Genomic DNA, 14,468 nt, shown 5'->3' with positions numbered 1-14,468 from the left:
GCAAATTTTTTTTTACCAGCTGAATCGCAAATTGTTTGAAATGTGGTTTTCGTAGTGTAGTGGTTATCACGTTAGCCTAACACGCGAAAGGTCCCCGGTTCGAGCCCGGGCGGAAACATTTTCCATATTCCTTTAGTTTTGAACTAAAATCCCATCAATAGATGACGAACAAACACCACCGATCAAAATATCATTTTCAAATACTTTTATCTGAAGTTTAAAATCTAGATTAAATTGGGAAGCGCTTATCATTGCTTCACAAAATGCTACTTGAGGCATGGAAATGGAGGTGCCGGGTATTGATCCCGGTACCTCGCGCATGCTAAGCGCGCGCTCTACCATCTGAGCTACACCGCCTTGCACAAAGCTGAGTGGTAATGAAAATCTCTTTTTAGTGAAAAACTCAATGATATTGTCTGGTGGTATTCTATTAATAAAAATTCAAGTTCAACATGTAAACAGAGTTAGTTTGTTCATTGACTTTTCACACACCAAAGCATATATGGATTTTTAGAGCAAATAGAGCATGATAAAAACGTATGAAAAATCTTGTATTTTTGATTTCATGATCATAAATGTCCACTTTTTCATCACCTCGATGGCGCAGTAGGTAGCGCATGAGTCTCATAATCTCAAGGTCGTGAGTTCGATCCTCACTCGAGGCATACATTTAAAAATACTATTTTTAGGTATAACGGTTTTGATGTTTCATCCAATTGTTTCATCCATCAACATCGAAAAGAATTTTGTTAATTTCAATTTTAAATACACTTCCAAAACTCATGTTTTCTTGTACCAATCCTTTAAAACAACAATGAAAAAAAAAGTGGAACCAAAAAGAAGATGTTAGACAATCACTATCCGAAAGATATCCGAAAGACTCATACCAACCGCTTTGTAAAAGCAATACGAACTCTAAATGTGTACCATGTGGAACCACGCAAGGTTCAGTCGTTGGTCTATAAGCTTATTTGTTTTCCTCATATTTTAATGATATTTGCCATTCGCTTTCGTCTTCATAAACCATTCTGTTTGCAAATGGTAAAATCTTTGGTGTCCGACAAATTGTTCGTAAGCAATTGTTCGTAAGCAATTGTTCGTAAGCAATTGTTCGTAAAGCAATTGTTCGTAAAACAATTGTTCGTAAGCAATTGTTCGTAAAACAATTGTTCGTAAAATTAATTCTTCGTAAAACAACTCTTCCTGAAGCATTTTTTTGTGCATGCAGTTAAAACTTGATGTATACGAAGAAATGCTTCACGAAGAGTTGTTTTACGATTTCATTTTACAAAAAACAGTTTACGAACAATTGTTTTACGAACAATTGCTTACAAACAATTGCTTTACGAATAATTGCTTACGAACAATTTGCCTATAACCAAAATCTTTTTACGAGCTGAATCGCCAATTGTTTGAAATGTAGTTTTCGTAGTGTAGTTTATATTTGTTGAATCGCTTGGTATCGAAATACTGCACAATACAACTAACTAGAACGTATAATTCTTGTGCCTTTTATGAGATCAGTGCCAATTACTGCAGTATAGAGCAGCTGCAATTCATTTATTACGCAACAGAATAGTATTTTTAATGCGTTGTCTGCCTTTACGCATACCAAGAAACGAGCAATTGATTTTCCGCTTAATGCGGACAAAGCTGTTTCTCCGCTTAATTCGCCCAAAAGTGAGCGGAAACAAAGTGTCCGAATTAAGCGGAGTCGACTGTACTTATATCTGAAGTTTAGAATCTAGATTTTTGTTTAAATTTGAGAGGCTTGGTCACTGCTTCACAAAATGGTGGTTGAGACATGGAAATGGAGGTGCCGGGTATCGATCCCGGTACCTCGCGCATGCTAAGCGCGCGCTCTACCATCTGAGCTACACCCACTTGCACAAAGCTGAGTGGTAATGAAAATCTCTTTTTAGTGAAAAATTCAATGATATTATCTGGTGGTATTCTATTAATAAAAATTCAAGTTCAACATGTAAACAGAGTTAGTTTGTTCACTGACTTTTCACACACCAAAGCATATATGCATTTTTAGAGCAAATAGTGCATGATAAAAACGTATGAAAAACCTTGTATTTTCGATTTCATGATCATTAATGTCCACTTTTTCGTCGCCTCGATGGCGCAGTAGGTAGCGCGTGAGTCTCATAATCTCAAGGTCGTGATTTCGGTTCTCACTCGAGGCATACATTTAAAAATACTATTTTCAGGCATAACGGTTTTGACGTTTCATCCAATTGTAGCCATCAACTTCGAAAATAATTTTGTTAATTTCAATTTTAAATACACTTCCAAAACTCATGTTTTCTTGTACCAATCCTTTAAAACAACAATGAAAAAAGAAGTGAAACCAAAAAGAAGATGTTAGAAAATCACTATCCTAAAGATATTCGAAACACTCATACCAACCGCTTTGTAACAGCAGTACGAACCCTAAACGTATACCATGTGGAACCACGCAAAGTTCAATACTTGGCCTATAACTTATTTGTTTTCCTCATATTTTAATGACATTTGCCATTCGCTTTCGTCTTCATAAACCATTCTGTTTGCAAATGGCAAAATTTTTTTTACCAGCTGAATCGCAAATTGTTTGAAATGTGGTTTTCGTAGTGTAGTGGTTATCACGTTAGCCTAACACGCGAAAGGTCCCCGGTTCGAGCCCGGGCGGAAACATTTTCCATATTCCTTTAGTTTTGAACTAAAATCCCATCAATAGATGACGAACAAACACCACCGATCAAAATATCATTTTCAAATACTTTTATCTGAAGTTTAAAATCTAGATTAAATTGGGAAGCGCTTATCATTGCTTCACAAAATGCTACTTGAGGCATGGAAATGGAGGTGCCGGGTATTGATCCCGGTACCTCGCGCATGCTAAGCGCGCGCTCTACCATCTGAGCTACACCGCCTTGCACAAAGCTGAGTGGTAATGAAAATCTCTTTTTAGTGAAAAACTCAATGATATTGTCTGGTGGTATTCTATTAATAAAAATTCAAGTTCAACATGTAAACAGAGTTAGTTTGTTCATTGACTTTTCACACACCAAAGCATATATGGATTTTTAGAGCAAATAGAGCATGATAAAAACGTATGAAAAATCTTGTATTTTTGATTTCATGATCATAAATGTCCACTTTTTCATCACCTCGATGGCGCAGTAGGTAGCGCATGAGTCTCATAATCTCAAGGTCGTGAGTTCGATCCTCACTCGAGGCATACATTTAAAAATACTATTTTTAGGTATAACGGTTTTGATGTTTCATCCAATTGTTTCATCCATCAACATCGAAAAGAATTTTGTTAATTTCAATTTTAAATACACTTCCAAAACTCATGTTTTCTTGTACCAATCCTTTAAAACAACAATGAAAAAAAAAGTGGAACCAAAAAGAAGATGTTAGACAATCACTATCCGAAAGATATCCGAAAGACTCATACCAACCGCTTTGTAAAAGCAATACGAACTCTAAATGTGTACCATGTGGAACCACGCAAGGTTCAGTCGTTGGTCTATAAGCTTATTTGTTTTCCTCATATTTTAATGATATTTGCCATTCGCTTTCGTCTTCATAAACCATTCTGTTTGCAAATGGTAAAATCTTTGGTGTCCGACAAATTGTTCGTAAGCAATTGTTCGTAAGCAATTGTTCGTAAGCAATTGTTCGTAAAGCAATTGTTCGTAAAACAATTGTTCGTAAGCAATTGTTCGTAAAACAATTGTTCGTAAAATTAATTCTTCGTAAAACAACTCTTCCTGAAGCATTTTTTTGTGCATACAGTTAAAACTTGATGTATACGAAGAAATGCTTCACGAAGAGTTGTTTTACGATTTTATTTTACAAAAAACAGTTTACGAACAATTGTTTTACGAACAATTGCTTACAAACAATTGCTTTACGAATAATTGCTTACGAACAATTTGCCTATAACCAAAATCTTTTTACGAGCTGAATCGCCAATTGTTTGAAATGTAGTTTTCGTAGTGTAGTTTATATTTGTTGAATCGCTTGGTATCGAAATACTGCACAATACAACTAACTAGAACGTATAATTCTTGTGCCTTTTATGAGATCAGTGCCAATTACTGCAGTATAGAGCAGCTGCAATTCATTTATTACGCAACAGAATAGTATTTTTAATGCGTTGTCTGCCTTTACGCATACCAAGAAACGAGCAATTGATTTTCCGCTTAATGCGGACAAAGCTGTTTCTCCGCTTAATTCGCCCAAAAGTGAGCGGAAACAAAGTGTCCGAATTAAGCGGAGTCGACTGTACTTATATCTGAAGTTTAGAATCTAGATTTTTGTTTAAATTTGAGAGGCTTGGTCACTGCTTCACAAAATGGTGGTTGAGACATGGAAATGGAGGTGCCGGGTATCGATCCCGGTACCTCGCGCATGCCAAGCGCGCGCTCTACCATCTGAGCTACACCCACTTGCACAAAGCTGAGTGGTAATGAAAATCTCTTTTTAGTGAAAAATTCAATGATATTATCTGGTGGTATTCTATTAATAAAAATTCAAGTTCAACATGTAAACAGAGTTAGTTTGTTCACTGACTTTTCACACACCAAAGCATATATGCATTTTTAGAGCAAATAGTGCATGATAAAAACGTATGAAAAACCTTGTATTTTCGATTTCATGATCATTAATGTCCACTTTTTCGTCGCCTCGATGGCGCAGTAGGTAGCGCGTGAGTCTCATAATATCAAGGTCGTGAGTTCGGTTCTCACTCGAGGCATACATTTAAAAATACTATTTTCAGGCATAACGGTTTTGACGTTTCATCCAATTGTAGCCATCAACTTCGAAAATAATTTTGTTAATTTCAATTTTAAATACACTTCCAAAACTCATGTTTTCTTGTACCAATCCTTTAAAACAACAATGAAAAAAGAAGTGAAACCAAAAAGAAGATGTTAGAAAATCACTATCCTAAAGATATTCGAAACACTCATACCAACCGCTTTGTAACAGCAGTACGAACCCTAAACGTATACCATGTGGAACCACGCAAAGTTCAATACTTGGCCTATAACTTATTTGTTTTCCTCATATTTTAATGACATTTACCATTCGCTTTCGTCTTCATAAACCATTCTGTTTGCAAATGGCAAAATTTTTTTTACCAGCTGAATCGCAAATTGTTTGAAATGTGGTTTTCGTAGTGTAGTGGTTATCACGTTCGCCTAACACGCGAAAGGTCCCCGGTTCGAGCCCGGGCGGAAACATTTTCCATATTCCTTTAGTTTTGAACTAAAATCCCATCAATAGATGACGAACAAACACCACCGATCAAAATATCATTTTCAAATACTTTTATCTGAAGTTTAAAATCTAGATTAAATTGGGAAGCGCTTATCATTGCTTCACAAAATGCTACTTGAGGCATGGAAATGGAGGTGCCGGGTATTGATCCCGGTACCTCGCGCATGCTAAGCGCGCGCTCTACCATCTGAGCTACACCGCCTTGCACAAAGCTGAGTGGTAATGAAAATCTCTTTTTAGTGAAAGACTCAATGATATTATCTGGTGGTATTCTATTAATAAAAATTCAAGTTCAACATGTAAACAGAGTTAGTTTGTTCATTGACTTTTCACACACCAAAGCATATATGGATTTTTAGAGCAAATAGAGCATGATAAAAACGTATGAAAAATCTTGTATTTTTGATTTTATGATCATAAATGTCCACTTTTTCATCACCTCGATGGCGCAGTAGGTAGCGCATGAGTCTCATAATCTCAAGGTCGTGAGTTCGATCCTCACTCGAGGCATACATTTAAAAATACTATTTTTAGGTATAACGGTTTTGATGTTTCATCCAATTGTTTCATCCATCAACATCGAAAAGAATTTTGTTAATTTCAATTTTAAATACACTTCCAAAACTCATGTTTTCTTGTACCAATCCTTTAAAACAACAATGAAAAAAAAAGTGGAACCAAAAAGAAGATGTTAGACAATCACTATCCGAAAGATATCCGAAAGACTCATACCAACCGCTTTGTAAAAGCAATACGAACTCTAAATGTGTACCATGTGGAACCACGCAAGGTTCAGTCGTTGGTCTATAAGCTTATTTGTTTTCCTCATATTTTAATGATATTTGCCATTCGCTTTCGTCTTCATAAACCATTCTGTTTGCAAATGGTAAAATCTTTGGTGTCCGACAAATTGTTCGTAAGCAATTGTTCGTAAGCAATTGTTCGTAAGCAATTGTTCGTAAAGCAATTGTTCGTAAAACAATTGTTCGTAAGCAATTGTTCGTAAAACAATTGTTCGTAAAATTAATTCTTCGTAAAACAACTCTTCCTGAAGCATTTTTTTGTGCATGCAGTTAAAACTTGATGTATACGAAGAAATGCTTCACGAAGAGTTGTTTTACGATTTCATTTTACAAAAAACAGTTTACGAACAATTGTTTTACGAACAATTGCTTACAAACAATTGCTTTACGAATAATTGCTTACGAACAATTTGCCTATAACCAAAATCTTTTTACGAGCTGAATCGCCAATTGTTTGAAATGTAGTTTTCGTAGTGTAGTTTATATTTGTTGAATCGCTTGGTATCGAAATACTGCACAATACAACTAACTAGAACGTATAATTCTTGTGCCTTTTATGAGATCAGTGCCAATTACTGCAGTATAGAGCAGCTGCAATTCATTTATTACGCAACAGAATAGTATTTTTAATGCGTTGTCTGCCTTTACGCATACCAAGAAACGAACAATTGATTTTCCGCTTAATGCGGACAAAGCTGTTTCTCCGCTTAATTCGCCCAAAAGTGAGCGGAAACAAAGTGTCCGAATTAAGCGGAGTCGACTGTACTTATATCTGAAGTTTAGAATCTAGATTTTTGTTTAAATTTGAGAGGCTTGGTCACTGCTTCACAAAATGGTGGTTGAGACATGGAAGTGGAGGTGCCGGGTATCGATCCCGGTACCTCGCGCATGCCAAGCGCGCGCTCTACCATCTGAGCTACACCCACTTGCACAAAGCTGAGTGGTAATGAAAATCTCTTTTTAGTGAAAAATTCAATGATATTATCTGGTGGTATTCTATTAATAAAAATTCAAGTTCAACATGTAAACAGAGTTAGTTTGTTCACTGACTTTTCACACACCAAAGCATATATGCATTTTTAGAGCAAATAGTGCATGATAAAAACGTATGAAAAACCTTGTATTTTCGATTTCATGATCATTAATGTCCACTTTTTCGTCGCCTCGATGGCGCAGTAGGTAGCGCGTGAGTCTCATAATATCAAGGTCGTGAGTTCGGTTCTCACTCGAGGCATACATTTAAAAATACTATTTTCAGGCATAACGGTTTTGACGTTTCATCCAATTGTAGCCATCAACTTCGAAAATAATTTTGTTAATTTCAATTTTAAATACACTTCCAAAACTCATGTTTTCTTGTACCAATCCTTTAAAACAACAATGAAAAAAGAAGTGAAACCAAAAAGAAGATGTTAGAAAATCACTATCCTAAAGATATTCGAAACACTCATACCAACCGCTTTGTAACAGCAGTACGAACCCTAAACGTATACCATGTGGAACCACGCAAAGTTCAATACTTGGCCTATAACTTATTTGTTTTCCTCATATTTTAATGACATTTACCATTCGCTTTCGTCTTCATAAACCATTCTGTTTGCAAATGGCAAAATTTTTTTACCAGCTGAATCGCAAATTGTTTGAAATGTGGTTTTCGTAGTGTAGTGGTTATCACGTTCGCCTAACACGCGAAAGGTCCCCGGTTCGAGCCCGGGCGGAAACATTTTCGATATTCCTTTAGTTTTGAACTAAAATCCCATCAATAGATGACGAACAAACACCACCGATCAAAATATCATTTTCAAATACTTTTATCTGAAGTTTAAAATCTAGATTAAATTGGGAAGCACTTATCATTGCTTCACAAAATGCTACTTGAGACATAGAAATGGAGGTGCCGGGTATTGATCCCGGTACCTCGCACATGCTAAGCGCGCGCTCTACCATCTGAGCTACACCGCCTTGCACAAAGCTGAGTGGTAATGAAAATCTGTTTTTAGTAAAAAACTCAATGATATTGTCTGGTGGTATTCTATTAATAAAAATTCAAGTTCAACCATCAACATGTAAACAGAGTTAGTTTGTTCACTGACTTTTCACACACCAAAGCATATATGCATTTTTAGAACCAATAGTGCATGATAAAAACGTTAGAAAAACCTTGTATTTTCGATTAGATGATCATAAATGTCCAATTTTTTGTCGCCTCGATGGCGCAGTAGGTAGCGCGTGAGTCTCATAATCTCAAGGTCGTGAGTTCGATCCTCACTCGAGGCATACATTTAAAAATACTATTTTCAGGCATAACGGTTTTGACGTTTCATCCAATTGTTTCATCCATCAACATCGAAAATAATTTTGTTAATTTCAATTTTAAATACACTTCCAAAACTCATGTTTTCTTATGCCAATTCTTTAAAACAACAATGAAAAAAAAAGTGGAACCAAAAAGAAGATGTTAGACAATCACTATCCTAAAGATATTCGAAAGACTCATACCAACCGCTTGTATAAGCAATACGAACTCTAAACGTGTACCATGTGGATTCACGCAAGGTTCAATCGTTAGTCTATAAGCTTATTTGTTTTCCTCATATTTCAATGATATTTGCCATTCGCTTTCGTCTTCATAAACCATTCTGTTTGCAAATAGTAAAATCTTTGGTGTCCGACAAATTGTTCGTAAGCAATTGTTCATAAAGCAATTGTTCGTAAGCAATTGTTCGTAAAACAATTGTTCGTAAAATTAATTCTTCGTAAAACAATTCTTCCTAAAGCATTTTTTCGTGCATGCAGTTAAAACTTGATGTCGGCTATTCGAAGAACTGCTTTACGAAGAATTGTTTTACGGATTTCATTTTACAAAAAACAGTTTACGAACAATTGTTTTACGAACAATTGCTTACAAACAATTGCTTTACGAACAATTGCTTACGATCAATTGCCTATAACCAAAATTTTTTTACCAGCTGAATCGCCAATTGTTTGAAATGTAGTTTTCGTTGTTTAGTGGTTATCACGTTCGCCTCACACGCGAAAGGTCCCCGGTTCGAGCCCGGGCGAAAACATTTTCCAAATTCGTTTAGTTTTGAACTTAAATACCATTAATTGATGAAGACAATGAAACATACACCACTGACCAAAATATCATTTTTAAATACAGTCGACTCCGCTTAATTCGGACACTGGATAACCCGGACAGCCGCTATATTCGGCCACAATGCTCGGGAACAGAACAAAAGTAAAAATTGCACGTAAAGTACTCCCGTTAATTTGGACAATTCTCCGCTTAATTCGGACACAGGACACAGTATTTGAAGAATTACTGTACTATTTCAATCATATATGTGTGTGTTACACAGTAATATATTTGTTGAATCGCTTGGTATCGAAATACTGCACAATACAACTAACTAGAACGTATAATTCTTGTGCCTTTTATGAGATCAGTGCCAATTACTGCAGTATAGAGCAGCTGCAATTCATTTATTACGCAACAGAATGGTATTTTTAATGCGTTGTCGCCCTTACGCATACCAAGAAACGAACAATTGATTTTCCGCTTAATGCGGACAAAGCTGTTTCTCCGCTTAATTCGCCCAAAAGTGAGCAGAAACAAAGTGTCCGAATTAAGCGGAGTCGACTGTACTTGTGTCTGAAGTTTAGAATCTAGAATTTTGTTTAAATTTGGGGCGCTTATGGTCACTGCTTCACAAAATGGTGGTTGAGACATGGAAATGGAGGTGCCGGGTATCGATCCCGGTACCTCGCGCATGCTAAGCGCGCGCTCTACCATCTGAGCTACACCTCCTTGCACAAAGCTGAGTGTTAATGAAAATATCTTTTTATTGAAAAACTCTATGATATTGTCTGATGGTATTCTTTTAATAAAATTTCAAGTTCAACATTTAAACAGAGTTAGTTTTTTCATCGACTTTTCACACACCAAAGCATATGTGCATTTTTAGAGCAAATAGCGCATGATAAAAACGTATGAAAAACCTTGCATTTTTGCTTTCATGATCATAAATTCGTCGCCTCAATGGCGCAGTAAGTAGCGCGTGAGTCTCATAATATCAAGGTCGTAAGTTCGATTCTCACTCGAGGCATACATTTAAAAATACTATTTTCAAGCATAACGGTTCTGTCGTTTCATCCAATTGTAGCCATCAACTTCGAAAATAATTTTGTTAATTTCAATTTTAAATGCACTTCCAAAATTCATGTTTTGGTATACCAATCCTTTAAAACAACAATGAAAGTGAATTGGAACCAAAAAGAAGATGTTAGACATTCACTATCCGAAAGATATTCGAAACACTCATACCAACCTCTTTGTTACTGCAATACGAACTTTAAACGTGTAGCCTACCATGTGGAACCACGCAAGGTTCAATACTTGGCCTATAACTTATTTGTTTTCCTCATATTTTAATGATATTTGCCATTCGCTTTCGTCTTCATAAACCATTCTGTTTGCAAATGGCAAAATTTTTTTTACGAGCTGAATCGCCAATAGTTTGAAATGTGGTTTTCGTAGTGTAGTGGTTATCACGTTCGCCTCACACACGAAAGGTCCCCGGTTCGAGTCCGGGCGAAAACATTTTCCATATTCGTTTAGTTTTGAACTTAAATACCATTAATTAATGAAGACAATGAAACATACACCACTGACCAAAATATCATTTTCAAATACACTTGACTCCGCTTAATTCGGACACCGGATAACCCGGACAGCCGCTTTATTCGGCCACAATGCTTGGGAAAGGAACAAAACTACCGTTTATTCGGACAATTTTCCGCTTAATTAGGTATTTGAAAAATTACTGTACAGTATTTGAAGGACACAGTATTTGAAGAATTACTGTACTATTTCAATCATATATGTGTGTGTTACACAGTAATATATTTGTTGAATCGCTTGGTATCGAAATCATGGATCACTGAATTAGAAGGATTGGAGTGTTTAAACGCGGCTTTACATGAGTGGTGCAACTTTTGCGTTCGTAACCTCGCAACCACTGGTGTTTAAAATCATTCAAGATTTTAAAATTGTTACAATATTCAAACTCTGAAATTCAAAGTTGTCTTGGATCGGTCATTACGTGACGTCATAAAGGATACTTTGCAATGTGACGTCACAATATGTAAGGACGTCACATCATATAAGATTTCAATATTTTTCGAACCAACTTCTTATTAAGTTTTTTGCTTTCTTGAAACATTTAGCTACACTGGTTGAAATAAAATTACCTGGTAGAAAGTGCAATGAACATATGCGATTACTTTTGGTAGGAGTAAAATTCTCACGACTGATATTCTTCAACCACAACTTCAACAAACTTGGATTGTTTATCGGATACCTATGAATTGAAACCGCAGAAGGAATTTTTAAAGTTGTTCCATAACCAATTTTACAATTTAGTGCTGAGCAGCAATATGGCATTTTTAAATCACAAAGTAAGCCTAATTAAGTTACACAAGTTCTGGAATAAAGAAATAGCTTCATTGCCTATATAATTGAAGTTCATTATCATTAAATTTTGGAATTCCATAACTCAGGGGTTACCAACTGGCGGCCCGCGGGCCATATGCGGCCCGCCACGCTGTTATGTGCGGCCCGCGGAAGGTATCAGCGTACAAATATAACCAAAAATACTTTTCTTGAAGAGTTAATGAGCATGAAGGCAAAAATACTTTCCGGGAAGCATATTTTTGCTTTGTATACGATTCCACCGACCGAACAATCAGATTGTAACTTAGTTCTAGGTGGGGGTCGCTTAAAGTTATTCCAATGCGATGTCCATTGTCCAGCCACCCTGTGAGCATAGGGTTGCTGTTGTTAAGCTTGTAAATGTCATGTAAACACAAGTGTGTGCTTCACCGTTATTGTGTTTCACGAGCAGTGTTCCGTTTATGCAAGGTTTTGTTGGCAAAATAGGTCGGTGTGCCAACTCAAACTCAATTTATAATAAATTGGCAAAATATTATATATACATTTAAAGACTTTTTCTGGTTGTATTATGAAAATATTTAGCTTAGTACCGTACTGCAAAATATGGTTAATCAACAATTCTTGCCATGCTGATAAGCACCGCAAGTGACAGTTGTCTAATAATCAAAGAAAGACGGTTTTATAGACTTTTACGAAAAGCATGAAAAACCAACTCATTGCTTTTTTAGAGGGAACACTGTTCATGAGTTACGATAGAAACGTTTTTTCGGTGATTTCCACTAGCGTTTGTTTCATGGTGCCTGGTTTCTTTCTTCCTATTATTATGGAGCCTATTTTTCGCTGATATGTTTGCAGGTCACTAATTGTTGCCTGTATTGCGATGTGTCAAACATTTTCTTGTTTACTGAAACTGTTAATTGCAAGCAGTTTGCCATTCGCTTTCGTCTTCATAAACCATTCTGTTTGCAAATGGCAAAATTTTTTTAAGAGCTGAATTGCCAATTGTTTGAAATGTGGTTTTCGTAGTGTAGTGGTTATCACGTTCACCTAACACGCGAAAGGTCCCCGATTCGAGCCCAGTGCGAAAACATTTTCCATATTTCTTTAGTTTTGAACTAAAATCCCATCAATAGATGGAGAACAAACACTACCGATCAAAATATCATTGTCAAATACCTGTATCTGAAGTTTAGAATCTAGTTTAAATTGGGAAGCGCTTATGGTCACTGCTTCACAAACTGATAATTGAGACATGGAAATGTAGGTCCCTGGTATCGATCCCGGTACCTCGCGCATGCTAAGCGCGCGTTCTACCATCTGAGCTACACCCCCTTGCACAAAGCTGAGTGTGAATGTAAATCTCTTTTCAGTGAAAGACTCAATGATATTATCTGGTGGTATTCTATCAATAAAAATTCAAGTTCAACATGTAAACAGAGTTAGTTTGTTCACTGACTTTTCACACACCAAAACATATATGCATTTTTGATTTCATGATCATAAATGTCCACTTTTTCGTCGCCTTGATAGCGCAGTAGGTAGCGCGTGAGTCTCATAATTTCAAGGTTGTGAGTTCGATCCTCACTCGAGGCAGACATTTAAAAATACTATTTTCAGGCATAACGGTTCTGACGTTTCATCCAATTGTAGCCATCAACTTCGAAAATGATTTTGTTAATTTCAATTTTAATTGCACTTCCAAAATTCATGTTTTCTTGTACCAATCCTTTAAAACAACAATGAAAAAAGAAGTGAAACCAAAAATGTTTGGTAACTCCTGTGTGAGACAATCACTATCCGAAAGATACTCGAAACACTCATACCAAGCTCTTTGTCAAAGCAATACGAACCCTAAACGTGTACCATGTGGAACCAAGCAAGGTTCAATACTTGGCCTAAACTTATTTGTTTTCCTCATATTTTAATGAAATTTGCCATTCGCTTTCGTCTTCATAAACCATTCTGTTTGCAAATGGTAAAATCTTTTACGAGCCGAATCGCCAATTGTTTGAACTGTGGAAAGACTCAATGATATTGTCTGATGGTATTCTTTTAATAGAAATTCAAGTTCAACCTGTGAATGAATATTTTCAGGCATAGCCTAACGGTTTTCACGTTTCATCCAATTGAAGCCACTAACTTCGAAAATAAATTTGATAATTTCAATTTTAAATGGACTTACTGTACATAATTCATACTTTCTTAAACCAATCTTTTAAAACAACCATGAAAAAAGAATTGAATCCAAAAACGTTTAGCCAATCCATGCGTTTTTGTAATAGCCCACATAAACATAATAACTGCACATTCAGTTGAACAATCGCTTTCCGAAAAATATTTGAAAGATTGACCAAAATATCATTGTCAAATAAAACTTGCATCTGAGGCTTAGAATCTAAGATTTTGCATCTCAACTAAAACCATGCCTCCAGACAATGTAATAAAGCTCTCACTGAAGATACATTTCCATTGAAACTTAGATTTGCAACAAAAAACTCGGAAAGATAGCTGGATTGATATCCGGCACCTCCATTTCTTTGTCTCAATTTTTTCAAGTGATGTTAAATTGTCAATGCAACTTCAAGAGGGATTGGAGGGGCACGTGTACCTCGTGCCCCTTAGTCGCTAAGCTATACAGTATGGCATCTGACTCCTCATCGCTTCCTGTTGTGTTACAGTTGAATATTGTTGTTGCTTGCAATGGATACTGCTGTTGCAATGGATGCAAAATAAAAACAAATGACTGATTGCTGACCTCTAATAAGATTTGGATATACTGTATAGTTATTAAGTTAGTATACTGTAGATTAAACTGAAATTCTGTAAAATGTAAACCTTCTAGAAACGGTCCTAACTACCTCCACTATAACTTTAGAAGCTTCAGAAAAAATGAACCAACCTCGTTTCGGCCTTTTCATATGCACGAC

General features: G+C 36.1%; 21 non-coding genes across 21 annotated transcripts; 14 read left to right on the top strand and 7 right to left on the bottom strand.

Annotated features, from left to right (window-relative positions):
- The first annotated feature begins 45 nt into the window (after positions 1-45).
- On the top strand, positions 46-118 carry Trnav-aac (transfer RNA valine (anticodon AAC)). The gene has a single exon. It is a non-coding gene; the product is annotated as a tRNA-Val (tRNA).
- Positions 119-284: 166 nt separating this feature from the next.
- Positions 285-357, bottom strand: Trnaa-agc (transfer RNA alanine (anticodon AGC)). The gene has a single exon. It is a non-coding gene; the product is annotated as a tRNA-Ala (tRNA).
- A 235-nt stretch (positions 358-592) lies between these two features.
- Trnam-cau (transfer RNA methionine (anticodon CAU)) lies at positions 593-665 on the top strand. Its single transcript has one exon. It is a non-coding gene; the product is annotated as a tRNA-Met (tRNA).
- A 1,146-nt stretch (positions 666-1,811) lies between these two features.
- On the bottom strand, positions 1,812-1,884 carry Trnaa-agc (transfer RNA alanine (anticodon AGC)). The gene has a single exon. It is a non-coding gene; the product is annotated as a tRNA-Ala (tRNA).
- A 235-nt stretch (positions 1,885-2,119) lies between these two features.
- Positions 2,120-2,192, top strand: Trnam-cau (transfer RNA methionine (anticodon CAU)). Its single transcript has one exon. It is a non-coding gene; the product is annotated as a tRNA-Met (tRNA).
- Positions 2,193-2,609: 417 nt separating this feature from the next.
- On the top strand, positions 2,610-2,682 carry Trnav-aac (transfer RNA valine (anticodon AAC)). Its single transcript has one exon. It is a non-coding gene; the product is annotated as a tRNA-Val (tRNA).
- Positions 2,683-2,848: 166 nt separating this feature from the next.
- Positions 2,849-2,921, bottom strand: Trnaa-agc (transfer RNA alanine (anticodon AGC)). The gene has a single exon. It is a non-coding gene; the product is annotated as a tRNA-Ala (tRNA).
- A 235-nt stretch (positions 2,922-3,156) lies between these two features.
- Trnam-cau (transfer RNA methionine (anticodon CAU)) lies at positions 3,157-3,229 on the top strand. Its single transcript has one exon. It is a non-coding gene; the product is annotated as a tRNA-Met (tRNA).
- Positions 3,230-4,375: 1,146 nt separating this feature from the next.
- Trnaa-ggc (transfer RNA alanine (anticodon GGC)) lies at positions 4,376-4,448 on the bottom strand. Its single transcript has one exon. It is a non-coding gene; the product is annotated as a tRNA-Ala (tRNA).
- Positions 4,449-4,683: 235 nt separating this feature from the next.
- Positions 4,684-4,756, top strand: Trnam-cau (transfer RNA methionine (anticodon CAU)). Its single transcript has one exon. It is a non-coding gene; the product is annotated as a tRNA-Met (tRNA).
- A 417-nt stretch (positions 4,757-5,173) lies between these two features.
- Trnav-aac (transfer RNA valine (anticodon AAC)) lies at positions 5,174-5,246 on the top strand. Its single transcript has one exon. It is a non-coding gene; the product is annotated as a tRNA-Val (tRNA).
- Positions 5,247-5,412: 166 nt separating this feature from the next.
- On the bottom strand, positions 5,413-5,485 carry Trnaa-agc (transfer RNA alanine (anticodon AGC)). The gene has a single exon. It is a non-coding gene; the product is annotated as a tRNA-Ala (tRNA).
- Positions 5,486-5,720: 235 nt separating this feature from the next.
- Positions 5,721-5,793, top strand: Trnam-cau (transfer RNA methionine (anticodon CAU)). Its single transcript has one exon. It is a non-coding gene; the product is annotated as a tRNA-Met (tRNA).
- Positions 5,794-6,939: 1,146 nt separating this feature from the next.
- Trnaa-ggc (transfer RNA alanine (anticodon GGC)) lies at positions 6,940-7,012 on the bottom strand. Its single transcript has one exon. It is a non-coding gene; the product is annotated as a tRNA-Ala (tRNA).
- Positions 7,013-7,247: 235 nt separating this feature from the next.
- Positions 7,248-7,320, top strand: Trnam-cau (transfer RNA methionine (anticodon CAU)). The gene has a single exon. It is a non-coding gene; the product is annotated as a tRNA-Met (tRNA).
- Positions 7,321-7,736: 416 nt separating this feature from the next.
- On the top strand, positions 7,737-7,809 carry Trnav-aac (transfer RNA valine (anticodon AAC)). The gene has a single exon. It is a non-coding gene; the product is annotated as a tRNA-Val (tRNA).
- A 481-nt stretch (positions 7,810-8,290) lies between these two features.
- On the top strand, positions 8,291-8,363 carry Trnam-cau (transfer RNA methionine (anticodon CAU)). Its single transcript has one exon. It is a non-coding gene; the product is annotated as a tRNA-Met (tRNA).
- Positions 8,364-9,081: 718 nt separating this feature from the next.
- On the top strand, positions 9,082-9,154 carry Trnav-cac (transfer RNA valine (anticodon CAC)). Its single transcript has one exon. It is a non-coding gene; the product is annotated as a tRNA-Val (tRNA).
- Positions 9,155-9,824: 670 nt separating this feature from the next.
- Positions 9,825-9,897, bottom strand: Trnaa-agc (transfer RNA alanine (anticodon AGC)). The gene has a single exon. It is a non-coding gene; the product is annotated as a tRNA-Ala (tRNA).
- A 719-nt stretch (positions 9,898-10,616) lies between these two features.
- Positions 10,617-10,689, top strand: Trnav-cac (transfer RNA valine (anticodon CAC)). Its single transcript has one exon. It is a non-coding gene; the product is annotated as a tRNA-Val (tRNA).
- A 2,372-nt stretch (positions 10,690-13,061) lies between these two features.
- Positions 13,062-13,134, top strand: Trnam-cau (transfer RNA methionine (anticodon CAU)). The gene has a single exon. It is a non-coding gene; the product is annotated as a tRNA-Met (tRNA).
- The last annotated feature ends 1,334 nt before the right edge of the window (positions 13,135-14,468 follow it).

This window comes from Aplidium turbinatum, chromosome 3, assembly GCF_918807975.1.
Source record: "Aplidium turbinatum chromosome 3, kaAplTurb1.1, whole genome shotgun sequence".
Lineage (NCBI taxonomy): Eukaryota > Metazoa > Chordata > Ascidiacea > Aplousobranchia > Polyclinidae > Aplidium > Aplidium turbinatum.
This window is presented reverse-complemented; position numbering and strand designations above follow the sequence as displayed.